We start from the raw sequence: 17,762 nt of genomic DNA on the forward strand, positions 1-17,762 counted from the left end.
AGGTGTAGGTACCAGTGACCCACAGCATCTCCTAAGTGCCTGATCTGCCCACTTTCTGCAGAGGCTCCAAGGAGCACTTCGGACCATCCTGCCCCTCCTCCTGACCTTTCCCACAGCACCTCAAGATGAACGCAAGGACTCTGCCATAAACAAGAATGAAATCTTACCATTTGAACAACATGGATGGACCTAGAGGATATTCTGCTAAGTGCAATAAGTCAGACTGAGAAAGACGAGTACCACATGATCTCACTTATATGTGGAATCTAAAGAACAGAATAAATGAACAAACAAAACAAAAGTACTATAGATACAAAGAACAAACTGATGGTTGCCAGATGGAAGGGGGTTTGGGGAATGGGTGAAAAAGGTGAAGGGATTAGGAAGTACAAGTTGGTAGTCATGGGGATGTGAAATGCAGTGTGGGGAATAGAGTCAATGTTGTAAAGACTGTGTAGGGTGTCAGATGGGTACTGGACTTGAGGGGGATCGCTTCATAGATTATACAAAGGCCTAACCACTGCACTGTACACCTGAATCTAATATAAACTAATATCGAATGTCAACTATAATTAAAATATATATATGTACATATATATATATGTAGGCATGGGATGTAAAGTACAGCATAGGGAATACAGTCAATGGTATTGTAATAGCTGTGTATGGTGTCAGATGGGTAATAGACTTGGTGGGGTTGTGAGGGGTGTAAATGTCATTCTGATGTTTTGTGCACCTGGAACTAATACAAAAAAGCAGATGAATACAAGGAGCACACACTAGGAAGCAGAAGAGAAAGAGAAAGAGAAAGGGCAAGTGTTTCAGTAAACAAGGGAGTGGCATGGACACACCAAGAGATCATTCATCCACTGTACATTATTCACTGTGGTCTCTTCCCGATTACAACATTCTCTCCTTGGCCTCTTACCTCACTCAGAATTCCTCCCTCTCCTCTCTTTCCCAGCTTCCTTTGAAGGAGAACCCCACAGCTTAAAAACTGGAACAGAGAGATGTTGGTGTTCCCTACAGGGGAGCAGTATCCCAAGATGACCAGGAAATCTTAGCTCGGAGGGCCTTCCCACACACACACACACACACACACACACACACACACGCACGCGCACACACACACACGCACACACACACACACCCCTCTGAGCCTCCTTTATCTGATCTGTAAAATGGGGTTATCTACAGCGCGCTACTGTTATGAGGGCAGGTGGACACAGAAGTGCCTAGCACAGTGCCTGGCAGACCAGTGCCCAGTGAGTGGCATAAGCGGTTATCTGGGTCTAAATGAACCACCACGGAAGGACTGGGGTTGCACTTCTGGTCCTCTTCATTTTCCCGGGAAGATAAATGGAAGGAAGACTCGTGTACATTTTGCTGTTCACGAGTGGCAAGGAATTTACAACCCATCTCAAGAGCACAGACTGTGTGCCACCGCTGTCTTAAGTGTTTACTTCTATTTAAGCCTCACAGCAAGGCTAGCAGATAGGTGCTATTGAGCCCATTTTGCAGAATAGGAAAGAACACAGGTTATGTCACTTGCCCAACAAGGTCACACAGCCAGACAGAGCTAAGTTTCAAACCATGGCCATCCAGCTTTACCACAATGGGGCATCAGCTGAGCAGGTCTTTGCATCCCATTGGACCAAGACCCAGTAAAGTCCTACTTGCCACCAGTGCTCCTTCCACGAGCATAGCTGGACCTCAGCCACATCAGCAAATTAGAAAGATTCAACGACTCCGAGCCCCTCCCTGCTGAGCTGAGCCAGCCTGCTATCACATTTTCCTAGGACAGTGTTATCTTGCCTTCTACCTATCCAAACCCAGCCCCCACGAAAGCCCCGCCACATCCCAACTCTATCAGGGAGGCCTAATCACCAGAAGAATCCGCTTTGTGCCTGGCGCCAAGCTGTGTGTCTGCAAAATGTACTCCTCACCTCCAAGTTAACGGTTAATGGCGGGGAGGAGCAGATATGTAACTAACAATTACAATGTAATGACTGTAAGGGCCGAGCTAGGCTGACTCCGGAGATGCTAGGGGCAGAAGGGGGTTCCTAACACGCAGCAGCTGTAGCTCAAAGGAGCCGGCGTGCAAGAAGTGACTTTTCAGCAGAGACCTGGAGAACAAGGAGACACGCACAGGTAAGAGGAGGGGAGGGGAGTGATCGGGCAGAGAACAAGTGGGTGTCTGGGTCCGGAGGTGAGAGCATAGAGCACCAAGAGGTGAAGAGAAGTAAAAGGCGCTGGAGGGAGCATGGCCCTGGAGAGGCCCACCAGGCCCAGGAGGGCAGGGCCCTGGAAGTCTCCGTATATACCTCAAAGGGCAATGGGAAAGCCAGGATTTTAAGCCAGGGAGTCACGTGATTGGCTCTGCTCAGGCTGGAAGGGAAGAGGAGGAAGCTGGAAGCAAATGAAGAGGAGGCGGCGGCTAGAATTGTGGGCAGGCGGCAACAGCAGGAAAGAGGGGTGAAGAAATGAGAGATTGAGGGGGTAGAACCTTCAGGACTTGGGGATCTGACGGGATGTGGAGGGGTGAAGGAGAGCAAAGGGGTCGCACGTGTTTGCCCAGCCTCAGGCTGGCTAGTGGTGCCTCTTACCAAGATGGGGAACCCAAGAGAGGTGTTTGGGAGTGTTGGTGTGGGGGCAGGGAGAAGCTCTCACGTGCTCCAGGTCTCCCCAGGTCTCACTCCTTTGGTTCTTTACATAAACCTAATCTACTCACCCCATGCTTAAAACCCTTCAGTGGAATTTGAGGGTCACATCTTAAAACTCCCAAAAGGGATTGGGCAAAATATATAAATAACTTAAGAGTCAATCCTCGCAAATCCCTCAAATCTCCAATAAAATGTAGTGTGGGGACATACCTCCCTTCGGCAAGTCCAGAGAGGTCGATGTCTTCTCCGGCTTGGGGGCAGGAGGCAGTCTTGGTTTCTTCGTTTGAGGTGGGACTGAAGACTGGCGTTTGGGTGCCATACTGTGAGGAAAGCCAGAGAACGAGACCCAAAGGAGGATGGACGTCAGGAAGAAGCTGAAAACTGACGCTGCCCCAGGTGACGGAGATTTAAACCCGCCCTGGAGCCACAGGGCCTGGAGGCGATATTTACATGACAGTGGGACACACACCTCACCCCCCTCCCCCAGCCTCATCCCTTTCACCCATCCTCCAATCAAGATCAACTTCTTTTAGTTGCTCTCTGCATTTCTCTATAGGGCCTTCTAGGTTTCGAGTGGGCAGGGCGGTATTTCCTTGTCTGTGCTCTCTAGGACCCTCCTAGTCTTGACTTAAAACACCAGCTGCCCAATCCCCAGTCTTTTCCCAAATTCCCGGGATCATGCAGCCCCCATTGAGAAACTGTCCTCTTCTTTTTTCCTTTGGCCTCTAGAAAAACAAAACGTGACCTTGCCTCACCTCAGCCTGGAACATTCTTCAATTCCTGCACCCCCACCACCATGTCTGGCTCACTCCTTCCCAACCTCCAGGTCTCAGCTTGGAGGGATACATGAATACTGAAATAAAAGACTCCCAATCAAGAATTACAAAGGAAGAGGGGAAAGCAAGTACCTTTGAGAAGACTTGGAGCAGCCATTCATTGTTCACTCATTTCAGAAAAGGATAGACGGTTAGGAGTTTGAAAAACCTGTAGAAGGCATCTTGTCTGGAAGTCACAAACCCCAGTGCCTCTTGGGCCCTGTCAGGTAATAGCCAAGTAAGGCAAGCAAGTGGAATTCCCAACAGCTAGTGGAAGGCAAGTTGGTACAACCATAGCTTTGAAATAAACCCTAACCAGCCCCAGGAGAGCACATAGTCTTGTTAACTAACCTGTAATCCAATCCTCGCCTTGCTTTCTCCCACCTTCACGTGATCTTCCTTACATCCCCTCCTTAATTTCAAATGCATAGAAGAAACTGCAAAACGTATGCTCGGGAGCATTTGAGATCTTCTTCCCCAACCTATGTCCTCAATTTGGCTCAAATAAACTCATAAAATTTTTTTAAAAAAAAGGAAATTCGAAAACTGTGCCAGCCCTACCAAAGCTGAACTGGTGCTGAGTTACTCTGTCACCCAGCAATTTTACTCTGGGCTATATCCCCAACGGAAATGCATACATTTGTACACCAATATGTGTGATAAGTGTGTGCAGGAATGTGTAAAACAGCAACATTCGACATTCGTAATAGCCAAAATCTGGGAACAATACACACGTCTATCAACAATCAGATGAATGTTATGAGATAGTGAGACAACAGAACACAATGAAACTATAGTGTCCCGTGATGTGAATACAGCCGGCAAGCTCTGTGCTGAGTGAAAGACACAAGACACCAAATAGGATAGGCAGTGAGATTTCATTTGTATAAAGTACAAAAACAGGCCAAACTCATCTATGCTGTTAGAAGTCTCCAGTGTGGTCGCCCTTGCCTTTGGGCGGACTGTCGCTAGAAGGGGGCATTTGGGGCCACTGGAGCCCTAGTGAGGCAGGTTTCTGGATCTGGGGCTTGCTACGTCTGTGTGATTTTTGAACCAGATCTTTGGTTTTTCCAAAGAAACAGGAGATATACAATTTGATGTGAAATCTCTGGATTTTTAGAACTTAGCAACTAATTAAACACTTTAAAAACATACTCGTATGTTTACATACTCCTATGACCACTAGTAAAACATGTGGTCAGGCCACTTTCAGCCTATGGGCCACGAGTTTGCACCCTCTGAGATAGTACAGTAATTTTCCTTTTCTTTATTTTTTTCTGTTTGTTTTTCCCCATTAATTACCCTCTTAACAAAATAAATCTCAGGCATAAGTCAATGGTGTCAACACCGGTAAAAAGCTGAGCTCTCTCTGGGGGAGGCCCCACCATCACCTCTTGTTCCCTTCCATTTCTCCCTTCTTTTTCAGTTTCTGAGGGATTTTGGGCTCCTTCTAAGACATTTGAAAGTCACGGTGTCTTGGTTTCACAGATGAACAAGCTGAGACTTGAGAGAAGTGATTTGCCTCAGGTCATAAGGAAAATAACTGAGTTATAGCTGGAACCAAGATTGTGGGGTCACCGTTTGACCAGCCTAAGTCTCAGTGTTTACATCGGTAAAATGGGTGATAATAACACCTGCCTATTTTGTTTTAGGATTTTCCATTTGAGGACAAAAGGGTCATCTTTTCTCTGCTTTTACCTCCCAAATTGTCCAAAAACAGTATAGGAAACAAAAATGAAAACTCTCATGATGAAACTGGGAGTCAGCTGAGCCCCAAACCACAGAATGAATAGGTGTCTGGACAGCCAAAGCAGTCGAGGAGGAACAGGATGTGTGCAGGAAGAGAGGGCAGATTCCCTGGCTACAGATTTCTGGGCGTATCAGCAAAGGACACTTCTGGAAGCAGAGGGACAAACCTCAAATCCCTTGCTTGCAGCAGCCAGAACGCGGTGCTCCGACGTGATGCTGTACTGGGTCAGGTTGGTTCCCAGAAAGAAGAGGATAAGTGAGGACGAGTCCAGGGGAGCTTCATAAAACAAATAAAAAATTAGAACTACCTTGAGATACCCCTTTTAAAAAAATATATATATATTTTATTTTTTTATTTTTTTTATTTTTAAACTCACCAACCTGAGATCCAAAAGTTTGGAAACACCCGACCTGGGAGAGGATGTGAGGAAAGGTCCTCCCTACAGCTTAAATGGATACAACCGTGTTGGAGGGCAATTTAGCCATAAGAATATCCATCAAAAGTACAAAAACACATACCCTTGACCCAGAAGTTCTCCTAATAGGAATGTATCCTACCGATTAGTTGCTCCACTGTGAGGTGGTACCTGTACAAGGCAATTCATTGCAACAGTGTAAAAGCAAAAGATTGGAAACAACATAACACGTTCTTTAGGTTTCTGGATCACTCTGCAACCAACAAAACAAGTAGGGAACCAGAGCTGTGGTGAAGTAAAGGGGGGGAAAAAAAATCAAAATCCTAAACCAAGTACTTAGTATGTTACCATTTGTATGAAGTGGGTGGGGTTAGAAAAAAAAAATACACATTCACTTATTTGCCTGTATACCTAGAACGCAGGACTTAACAGAAGGACTCCATGAAAGTGATAACTCGGCCATCCCTGGGGAGAGGACTGGGTGATGAGAAACGAGAGGATAATGATTGATTCCAGGGAGGTGTTTCACTCTTTACTCAGTTGTACATTTTGAGTTTTGAACCTTATGGGTATATTACATTCAAAAACAAAATTACCTGAGCTCCAGTACTTAGAATCACGTAGCTCACCTAAGTACAACACCCACTTGGCACATGTCAGCTTAAATTCAAACATACCAGACCCCACCTTTCCTTTCCTCTACAGTTTCCAAAATTTTAACTTCCTGGATTCCCAGAGGTGTTACTAGGCAACTGTGCAACTCTACTCCATTCCAGAACCTGCTGCAAGCAAGGTGGGGGCAAGGCAAATGCCTCCCTCCACCCCACCCAAAAGTTGACAGGCTCAGGATGTTCTGTAATCCTGAGGCCAGGCTCCCTCTGGGAACCAGAAGTTTCCAAAACATCCAAAGCACCGTGTTATTTAGTTATCTGTGTGTACTGCAGTACAGCTATAAATAGCTAGGATTTATTGAGCATTAGCTGCATGAGACGCATTCACTGAGCATTATTCTTTTGATCCCACCCATCAACCTTTTCAGGATAGTATTATGTCCTTATTTTACAGTTGGGAGAATCGAATCAAATGAAGAATCAATAGTCAAAGAATCTTGCCCCAAACTCAAAGGATAGAAGAGTCGAGATTTGAACCTGTGCCTTTCTGACTCCCCTGCACCACTTTTGGCCTTAATGTGATACAGAAGGGTTGCTACCCAGTACCTGACTGCCAGGTGAGCCCAGAACACACCAACACTTGTCTCTGCGTCTTCTAGAACCCCAGGAGATTGCCTCTGGCCAGCTCCTGGTAGATTTCTTCCACACTTCTCAGCACAGAGGAAGTACTAGGATTAAGACAACCATTGTCTTAATTGGGTGCCAGATCCCAAAGGTCACTCGGTTCCTTTTTCATTGCCCCCACACTGTGCTCTGGCTCCTTAGTGGGCATTAAAAAGTTATAATATCATTTTAATTAAAATTTAGAAAATTAAAATAAGGCAAAAAAGGTTATACAGGTATCCCACCATCATGAAATAGAAAGTACGAGGGTAGCTGGTTAGCTCAGTTGGTTAGAGTGCAATGCTCTTAACAAGTTTCCCGGTTCAATCCCTACGTGGGCCACTGGGAGCTGCACCCTCCACAACTAGATTACAACAACTACTTGACTTGGAGCTGATGGGTCCTGTAAAAACACACTTAAAATACAAGTTAAAAAAAAAAAGAAGAAAGAAATAGCAAGTATTAATATAACCTACCTACATGACCGACATAATATAACCTGTGTATCATAGAACATGCATTCATGTACATTGAAAACACGGGGATTATAGTACAAAACTGGTTTGTAGTGTACTTTTTCCCATTAACAATTTTCTTTCAATATCTTTTCATGCTACTAGATAGTCTCCTGTGCCATTTTTCATTGCTGTGTTGTTTTCTGTTGGGTAAATGTGTTATAATTTAACTAAACCTCGACAATGGCAATTTAAGATGTTCCTACTAGTTCATCGTTAGAAGCAAGTTGTGATGAACATCTTAGCAACTAAAGCTTGGCACACATACATAACTATTGCCTTAGAATACATTTCTAGAGCCACAATTGTTGAGCGAAAAAGAGTATGTAAAGTAATAAGTGTTTTTACCATGTTGCCCAATTGTCCAGGTGGTCTCCTGCCCTGTGTGTGTATTTCACTGAACCTCGCCTCGTTCTCGGAACTTGCTACTTGGTAGGTGGAAAATTTTATATCGGAGTTGGTGTTACTAGTGAGATAAAACGTTTTTCATCTGCTTCTTGTCTGATGATATTCATTCTTTTGCAAATTGCCCATTCCTGTCAATTTGCCCTATTTCTTATTGAGATGTTTCTCTTTTCTTTGTCAGCTTATAAGTGTATTTTACATATTAAACATATAAGCCGTCTCTCTTATATATTGCAAAATGTTTTCCCCTAGGTTGTTATTTGCTTCTCATTGTCTTTTTAGTGATATTTTAATTTTGGAAGAGACTCACTAAAGTATTTTATTTTTATTATTGTGTAGTTGCCCTTGATCTTTTGTTTTTTCTTTTTCTTTTTTTAAATTTATGTTTTCTGCCTTTGGTGATGCTTAGAGAGAACTCCTCCATCCCAAGATGGTGTAAATACTCACCCCTTTTTTTCTTCTAGTATTGGTATATCTTCCTTTTTAACATTACGAGTTATAACCTATCTGAATTCATTCTGGAGTGTGATGTGAGGCAGGGATAAAATTAGACTTTTTTTCCAAATGATTGGTCAGTTGATCCAGCAAACTTTTTGATTCAATACATATTAAGTCTTCGTGTGAAATTTCCAGTTAAAAGTGATGGCAAGGGCCAGTCCGGTGGCTCAGGCAGTTGGAGCTCCGTGCTCCTAACGCCGAAGGCTGCTGGTTCGATTCCCACATGGGCCAGTGGGCTCTCAACCACAAGGTTGCCGGTTTGACTCCCACAAGGGGTGGTGAGCTGTGCCCCCTGCAACTAACAACGACAACGACAACTGGACCTGGAGCTGAGCTGTGCCCTCCACAACTACGATTGAAAGGACAACTTGACTTGGAAAAAATCCTGGAAGTACGCACTGTTCCCCAATAAAGTCCTGTTCCCCTTCCCCAATAAAATCTTTTAAAAAAATTTAAAAAGTGATAGCAAATGTAAGCACGGGTGGAACATGAGCTATCTCTCATTGAATAACTTTGAGGTTCATAAGGTTTAATTTTACCCAAACAACTGTTTACATATCACTTTTTTTTTTTTTTTTCAGAATAGAACTGGTGCTGCAATTCATAACAATGACAAAAGAAATACTGGAGTTGACATATTTAAAAGAAAATTTGTTTACATACAACCATATTCAATCAGTCAAGATCTATTGAGTGTTTAATATATGCCAGACAGCAGTGATGATTACAAGTTCTTTGAACAAAATACAGACAAGGTAAGGTCTCCCTAATAAGCTGGCATTTGGGCAGAGACCTCCAGGAAGTGGAGGGGGGGGTGGAAGGCATTGTGACCATCAGGGGAAGAACATTCTAGACAGAGAAACAGGAAGGTCAAAGTCCTTAGGCAGAAGCATGTTTTAGGAGAAGCAAGGAGGTGAAGTTGTTACAATGGGGTAAATAAATAATTGGAGAGAGTTGTTGGACTTCTCATGGTGATCGCTTCTTTAGCATAGGGAATAAAATCAATGATGTGAGAATAACTCTGTATAGTGCTAGGTGGGTACTGTTGAATAATTATGATGTATACCTGAAACTAATATAATATTGTTTGTTAGCTGTATTTTAGTAAAAAAAAAATCTAAAAAGAAAATAATAATAATAATTGGAGAGGAGCTCAGAGAGTGTTGGAGGCTCAGGTCTTGTAGGACCTGTGGGCCATGATAGGGTCTAGACTTTTCTACATTGGTCATACAAAATTCAAAGCTGATTAAAATATGCCCATGTCCTGAATGACATCATAGTCCGTGGCAAAAACTGTAATAGGTATGGACAAAATTCAATAGGACTAGAGAAAACAGAACAAATAAATCTACTGGCAGAAATCAGAGAAGGTGAAGTTTAAGCTAGGTCAGTTAGAATGAATAAGTGGTCTGGGATTTCTTTTGGGGGTGATGAAACTGTTCTAAAATTGATTGTGGTACCGGTTGCACACTTCTGTGAATACACTAAAAACCATTGAATTGTATATTTTAAACAGCTGAATGATATGGGACATAAAGGATATCTCAAGTAAGTTGTTAGAGTTAAATAAAAAGAAAGAGAGAATATGTTGGCGTCCCAAGTAGAATGGATGTACATTTTAGATACAAGAAAGTGTTGGTCAGGCAGGAGTATTTGTGAGGAATTTTCTGTTTAAGAGATGAGAATTCCCTTGTTCTGAGACTTTGAAAATTGAAAGGAATTGACAGCTTAGCCTCTTATGGAGTGGATACTCTGTGTTACCAGGCACTGAGCTAGGTCTTAGGATTACAAAAATGAAAATGATATGCCCTTCATTCAAATCTCATAGACTAGTGGAGTGTGTGTGCTTACAGGGATATGAAGGCAACACCATTTATTTAACAATTTATTCTCTTCTGCTCTGAATTATCACCCTTGACATATATTAAAACACATACTTATCAAATATATGGTGATGGAAGGAGAACTGACTCTGGGTGGTGAACACACAATGGGATTTATAGATGATGTAATACAGAATTGTACACCTGAAATCTATGTAAATTTACTAACAATTGTCACCCCAATAAACTTTAATTAAAAAAACACAAAAAGAACACATACTTAAGTTTATTTCTGTACTTACTATGCAGTTGGGTTAATATCTATGACTATTTCAGTATCAGTTCCACATTCTTTATATTATTTTACTTGGACTACTTCTCTTTCTCTCTCTCTCTCTCTAACATTTTCACGTAGGTATAATTCACATGCTGTATATTTCACTCATTTTAAATGTACAATTCAATGGTTGTTAGTAAATTTACAAAGCTGTACAATCATCACCACAATCTGATTTTAGAACATTCCATCACCCCCCAAAAAAACCTCATGCTCATTCCTACTGCCAGCCCCAGACAACCACTAATCTACTTTTTGTCTCTATTCATTTGCCTTTTCTGGACATTCCATATAAATAGAATCATGCATGTCATCTTTTACATCTGGCTTTACTTTATCTATGTCTTAATATATAGTGGAACGTGGCTTCTTTCATCATTCTTCAATTCCAGGAAATTTATTGGGCATTCTTATGAGTTTATTCTTCCAACTTAACTGGAACAAAAGTCATGTTCACAACCCATTTTATAGATCGGAAGAGATCACCCCTCTAAGCCCCAACATAATCATTGATAGTCATGTACCGCTCAACGACAGGGCTACGTTCTGAGAAATACGTCATTAGGCGATTTTGTTGTGCGAACATCACAGAGTGTAAACCTAGATGGTACAGCCTGCCACACACCTACGCTGTATGGTACAGCCTATCTTTCCTTGGCTACAAGCCTGTACAAGCATGTTACTGTACTGAACTGTGTAGGTAATTGTAACGCAATGGTAAGTATTTATGTATCTAATCATATCTAAACATAGAAAAGGTACAGTAAAAATATGGTATAAAAGATAAAAAATGGTTCACCTGTATTGTATCGGGCACTTACCGTAAGTGGAGCTCATAGGACTGGAAGTTGCTCTGAGTGAGTCAGTGAGTGGGCCTAGGATGTCACTGGTCCCTATTGTAGACTTTATAAACACTACTCTTAGAATACACTAAATCTATAAAACAACATGTGATTAAATCAAGCGCAAGAGAAAATTATGCAATCAAGACACGTAAACACGAGATGTGTATGACTGCTGGCGTTAACACGGCACACTGATTTACAGAAACCTTTTTTTTTAATAAGTAGAAAGAGTACACCCTAAAATAATGATTAGACATATAGTGTAGTAAATACATAAACCAGTAACACAGTGGTTTATTACCATTATCGTCTTATGTACTGTACGTAAGTGTATGTGCTATATTTTTATAGAACCAGCAGCACAGTAGCTTTGTTTACACAAGCCTCACCATCATTGATTTAAACGTCCTTATGTGGCTGGCGCGTGACTGTATTTTGTCTCTGGATAAATCTTGATTCTAAAACTCAAATCCATCTTCAAGAGACAGAAGATATTTTTATTTTTTTTACTTTTTATCTTTTTAAAGATTTTATTGGGGAAGGGGAACAGGACTTTATTGGGGAACAGTGTGTACTTCCAGGCCTTTTTTCCAATCAAGTTGTTGTCCTTTCAGTCTTAGTTGTGGAGGGCGCAGCTCAGCTCCAGGTCCAGTTGCCGTTTTCTAGTTGCAGGGGGCGCAGCCCACCATCCCTTGCGGGAGTTGAACTGGCAACCTTGTGGTTGAGAGCACACGCTCCAACAAACTGAGCCATCTGGGATCTCAGCGGCAGCTCACCATCCCTTGTGGGACTCAAGGAGTTGAACTGGCAACCTTGTGGTTGAGAGCCCACTGGCCCATGTGGGAATCGAACCGGCAGCCTTCGGAGTAAGGAGCACGGAGCTCTAACCACCTGAGCCACCGGGCCGGCCCGATATTTTTATTTTTAAGGGCTATCAGATTAAAAAAAATAATTCCATGAGTTATCACACAGAGTTACACTGTAGTCCCAGAATAAATCATAACCTTACAAGGTAACTGATTGAAGGGCCCTTCATGTGTAAGTTCTGGTTTGCTTCTCAAACACAAAATGAATGTATGTACTTAACTGCGTAGCAAATCAGTCTTCCCTTCCGAACGTCAGTTGTTATCTGTATAATGGGCACTGTAACACCTACATCTCAGAATCCTGAATACCCACTTGCTTTATCTCCACTATCCATCTGTAGGGGCACACCAGCCCCAAGCACAAAAAGTGTGTGCAAAGCAGGCATTTTAACCATGGCTACTGTTTATTAAGTTCCTTCGGGTGTCAGATGCACTTAATTGTCACAATGACCAGGTGCAAAAAGTATTGTTATCACCCCACTTTCTGTCTATTCGTTCAAGGTGGGTACACATTTATTGATGACCTACCCTGGGTAAGCACTGGCACAAATCAACTTGAGGCCAAGGAGACAATGGAACCAGTGCATGGCAGCGTGGGAATTATACCACAAAGCAGGAAACAGTGAATGTGTAATACCAAGTTGAGAAAGCAGTCAAGAAGGCATCCAACCAGGATTGTAAAGGAGAATAACGAGGCTGGCCTCTTTTTTTAAAATCAGGACTTCTGAGAAGGTCGGTCTAAGAAGACTCAATCTCAGGCTTAAACAATAAGAAGGAGCTTATGCCCCACAGAGCTGGGAGACAAGTATTCCAGGCAGAGGACACTGAGGCACAGAGAGGGGCAGGAAGGGCCTGAGGTCACACAGTGACTGCATAGGAGAGCCAAGATTTGAAACCCTAATGCCAAATGCCAAAATCCCCTCCACGACATTCTAATAAGCAGTCATTAATTGGCCTAGTGTGGGGCTCACACACAACTGGTCCTAAGAAAAACCTTTCTTGCTTGATCCTGGTTGGAGAGATGGCTGCCCAAGACTGGCGCTCAACCTACAGCCAGGCTTGTGTATAGGAGAAGGATTTATCATCCTGGGCTCCAGCTGGGGAAGGGGGCGGGAGTTTCATCCCATTGTCCTTCCCTTCCTTCCCGCTCTCTAATTCCAGCTCCGACAAAACTGTTTCAAAGAGTTCATTAAGGCCCCTTTGTCTTCAGTCCACCTTGGAGCTGGGGCCTTTCCGGGTGGGGGTGGGTTAAGGCCTGAGCTGGGTGGAGGCACAGGCCCAGGGGCAGAGGGTGGGTGGGTAGGCAGACAATCTTGGGGCCTGGAGGGATTGAATTCACTTCTCAAATGTTACCTCTTCCTAGAGTACCCCTTCCCCTGCTTTATTTTTCTTCCGTTCCTTGGCTCATAGTAAGTAGGCACTCAATATTTGTTGAATAAAACAGTTATTTGTACCTTTCTATGTGAAAGGCATGGGGTTGGGCTTTTTAACTCCCCTTCCTTCCCACCCTGCTCTCCCCAGTGGTGACCACATCCTTGTTGTAACAACCAAGCATCTTACAAGTACTTTTTACCCTGTAATTATGTGCACAGTATCAATACTCAGAGTGTACATTCTAAGAAAGCAGGATTGCTTGGTGGCGTTCCCTGCTTCCAAGCGCAACATCTGACCCACAGGAGGTGCAGGACAATCATTTGCTGGCTGAGTGAATAAATGAATGGATGCGTGAGTGAATGAATGCATGAATGAATGAGGGCTGAGCTGGAAAGCCTGCCTGCTTGACTTTGAGGTAGTGCCTCCTGCCCAGAACTGCATGGGATTTTCCCTTCCAAGCAGGTCGTATTTCACTGGTACCGCCTTTACTCTAAATAGTTCTGGAATTCTTAAGTGGGTCTTAAACTTCAGAGCACAAACAGATGGCCAGGGCAATGCCGGAGCCCACCTTAGAGATAATGCGTGAGTTGTGCTGTCCTGGGCTAATGGAATCTCAATACTAGTCCCAGCTCACTGTCCACTCTGCAGCCAGGCAGCTTCTAAATATGTAAATCCAATTAAGTCACTCCCCAACTGAAAACCCATCAGCGGTTTCCTGGTGCCCCGGTGATAAAGTCCAAACTCCATGTCCCTTTAGCACCTGTGTGATCTGGCCCTGTCCCCTTGCTGTATCAGGCACCAGGTTCTCTCTCGCCTTGGGGACTTCTTCATGGCTCTGTTCCTTCTACCTGGAAGACTCTCCCCTTTCTTCCCACTCCTATATTTGCCTTGAGGTTGTCCTTGCCAGGCTGATTTTCTTCAGACCTCAGCCTAGAAGCCCTCCTGTCCCTCCTGATCCCCAACTGCAAGCACGAGGGCTGTCTGTTGGCCCCACATCCCTGTCCCTCACCCACAGCCGACTCACAGGGTATTGTAACTGGCTCTCTGGTGCCGCTGTAAGCTCATTAAGGGCAGAAACCATCACAGTCCGCAGAACCTAGCACAGTGCCTGGCTCATAATTGGTGGCAACTTGGTGAAGGCAGCACTTATGTCAATGGCCAACCATTGTGTGTGTCTGTGTGTGTGTGTGTGTGTGTGTGTGTGTGTGTGTGTGTGTGTGTGTGTTAGAACCTACCCTAAGGCATGGTGTTACTCAGGACCAATCTTTCTCATCTTTTAAGGCCCAGTCTCCCTTTGTGTGGTCTCCCTGACACCCTGGTACTAGGAACAATGTTAATAATGAAGACTATTAAGTACTGATAAGGTACCCAGTGCTGCTCTGTATGCTTACTCTCTAAGGGGTAGCTCATTCAGTCATATTTCAACCCAATGAGATAGGCCTTAGTACCCTAATTTTGCAGACAAGAAAATTGAGGCACAGCGTGATTGAAAGAAAGGAGTGTGGGTTTTTGAATCTGGCAGTTCTGGGTTGTAATCTAACCTCCACCACTCACCAGCTATGCACAGAGTGGGGCAAGAAATGAAAGGGCTCCGAGTCTTCATTCTTTTCTACATCTGTGAACTGTGGGTTGCAATAATACCTGCCCTACCAGGATGTTGTGGGGATTCATGCAAAGAGCTTAGCACATGCTGAGAACTCTATACACCAGAAAGTGTTGCAATATATTACAGTTACTTTTTTCATCTTTGGGGGTATAAACATTCAAAAGTTGAGTTGTTTACTAAATAGAATTGAATGCTCATAAAATAATTGCTGCCAGGGTTTTAAAATGGGGATGCCTTCTAGGGAATATAGTCAACAATATTGTAATAACTATGTATGATGCCAGACTTATAGCCGATCACTTCCTAAGTTATATAAATGTCTAACCACTACGCTATATACTTGAAACTAACATAATATTGAATGTCAATTATAATTAAAAGAAAGAAAGAAAGGCTGGAAAAAAATGGGGATGGCTTCTTTTTTGACTCTTTGCAAGAGCCTCCTTAAATGCAATTGAACATTCATTGAATACACATTGAACGTTTTGTGCAGTGAGAAGTAGAGGCAGGAGGCAGGAGGCGTCCTGGGAACGGCCTGATAGGCAGGGTGAGGCCCTGTTGAGTTTTAAAGGGGCTCTGCCTTGCCTGTAAGGCAGGAAACTGAACTTGCTGATGGCCACATATTCATTTACTTAGTCTTTACTGTATGCCAGGCACAGTATTGGGCTCTGGGACAGCGGTGGTCCCCATGTTAGTGGAACTGACCCACTGGGGCAAAGACAGGCATTACTATCTTGTTACTCAATTACAATTTTGAGGAATGGTCCAGAGGAAAGAAACTCAGTCCCCTGAGAGCCAACAACAGGAGTTTGGGATCTGGTGTCCCCCCCCGCAGAAGTAACACTTTCAAGGAAGCCTGTAGGTCAGAAAGACAGGGAGGAGCTTCCCAGGTGGAGGGAGGGGCGTAGAGGCCAGAGGATAGGTGGAGGAGTTTGAATTGCTGTCTGGGAGGGTAACCTGGGACAGCCCAGAGGGCCTGTTGTTTCTTGGGAGAATGAGGGCTGAAGAAACACCCCAGGGCCCCTTGCTGCCCTCCTGCTCCTCCCTCTTTTCTTCTCCCTCCTCCTCTGGTGAGCCCTACTTTCTCTTACCGCCTCTGCCTCTCTGGGACATACGCTGTACCAGCTCAAAACTTTCTCACCCTGGAAGTGTTTCCCCAGTTGTCTTGCCCACCCAAGGTATAATACTCCAGCACAGCGAAGCATTCATGTGTTTATTTGTTCATTCATTCACTCCTTTCTTTTCACATATTAGCCACATAAAAGCTGTATACTACAAAGAGAAAAATAAAACTTAAATTACCCAGAGGTAACCACTATCAATATTTTGGATCTTTACTTCTAGGTTTTGTTAGAAACATACATTGTTATAAAATCAGGAGACACTGTATGTAAATTACATTTTATAAAAACTGTAACATGCTGCCAACGTTTTGCCACATTTAAACATCTATATAACGACAGCGTTAATGGCCATCTGAGATTCTATACCATGTATCAGAAATACTCAACCAAAGAAAGGCCTACTGTCCATTCTTTTTCAAATATTTAATGAACACCTGATGTGTGCTGCAACTTTGCTTGGAAAGTTAGGCTGACTGCAGGATCGGTCACTATTATGGTAACACTATTATAAATGATGTGTTGCTGAATATCCTTGGGGCTCGACGTCTGTGCAAATCCGTAACTGGTGACTCAAGAAAAATTCCCAGAAGCGGGATTTTTAGATTAAAGAGGAGGTATACGTTAAGGTCAAATTACCCTCCAATTAGGTTTCACCAATTTACATTCACACCCACTTCCTGTGTTTAGCTTCCCAATAATGTTAATTACTTTCTCTACTTCCTCCTTTCATTCCTAAACGTTTTGCAGGCTGGCTTTTGTCCCCACTACTCTGCTGAAATTGTTCTTGCCAAAGCCACCAGGTATCATGTAAAATGCCAACTTCAGTAATTGATCTATTTTTCTGGCCTCGTCTTTAGTGACCTGTTTGGGGCATTTAATATCTTGGGCCTTACCAACACCCTCTCTTCTTGAAATATTTTCTTCCTTGGTCAGGTAAAGCAGGGCCAGCCTTACTACTAGTCTCATTTTACAGCTAGAAACTCAAGGCCCAGAGAGGAACCATGCCTAAGAGGACATGGCCCTGGTTAGGCCTCCCGACACCCATGGCCATGAGCTTCTTTCTGACTGTGATTTTTGGAATCCTTGGTGGTTTGTAAATTCTTCCTGTGTTAAGAGGGCCTCACAAGGAGAATTTTGTCTGGTTCTACTTTCTAGGAAGAAATTTCTATAGCATTTAATTTATAGCATCGTTTCATATTTAATTGGTCCTCAAGGCCACGGCTGAAACAGGGTTTTAATGAGGACTCCGCCATGAGCTACCCAGTTCTCGGGTCTGCTGGGAGGACCCGGGTGCAGCGGGTCCTGCGCCCCCAGGTCCTGTAACTCGCCAGGCCGCCGCGGCCTCAGCCTCCTGGCCTCGCCTCTGCGCGTGGCCGCTCAGCGCCATCTTGGAGCCTGGCGCCGATGCCCATTTCCGCACTTCACTCCCCCTCTCCAGGAGTAGCCGCGCAT

The 17,762-nt window shown here is 43.7% G+C and overlaps 1 long non-coding RNA gene across 1 annotated transcript; it reads left to right on the plus strand.

Moving 5' to 3' along the window:
* The first annotated feature begins 1,829 nt into the window (after positions 1 to 1,829).
* Positions 1,830 to 10,677, plus strand: LOC141571374 (uncharacterized). Its single transcript, XR_012496124.2, has 4 exons — positions 1,830 to 2,151; positions 6,709 to 6,871; positions 7,801 to 7,864; positions 8,917 to 10,677. It is a non-coding gene; the product is annotated as an uncharacterized LOC141571374 (long non-coding RNA).
* The last annotated feature ends 7,085 nt before the right edge of the window (positions 10,678 to 17,762 follow it).

This window comes from Rhinolophus sinicus, chromosome 16 (assembly GCF_057876585.1).
Source record: "Rhinolophus sinicus isolate RSI-liver-muscle chromosome 16, RSI-T2T, whole genome shotgun sequence".
NCBI lineage: Eukaryota > Metazoa > Chordata > Mammalia > Chiroptera > Rhinolophidae > Rhinolophus > Rhinolophus sinicus.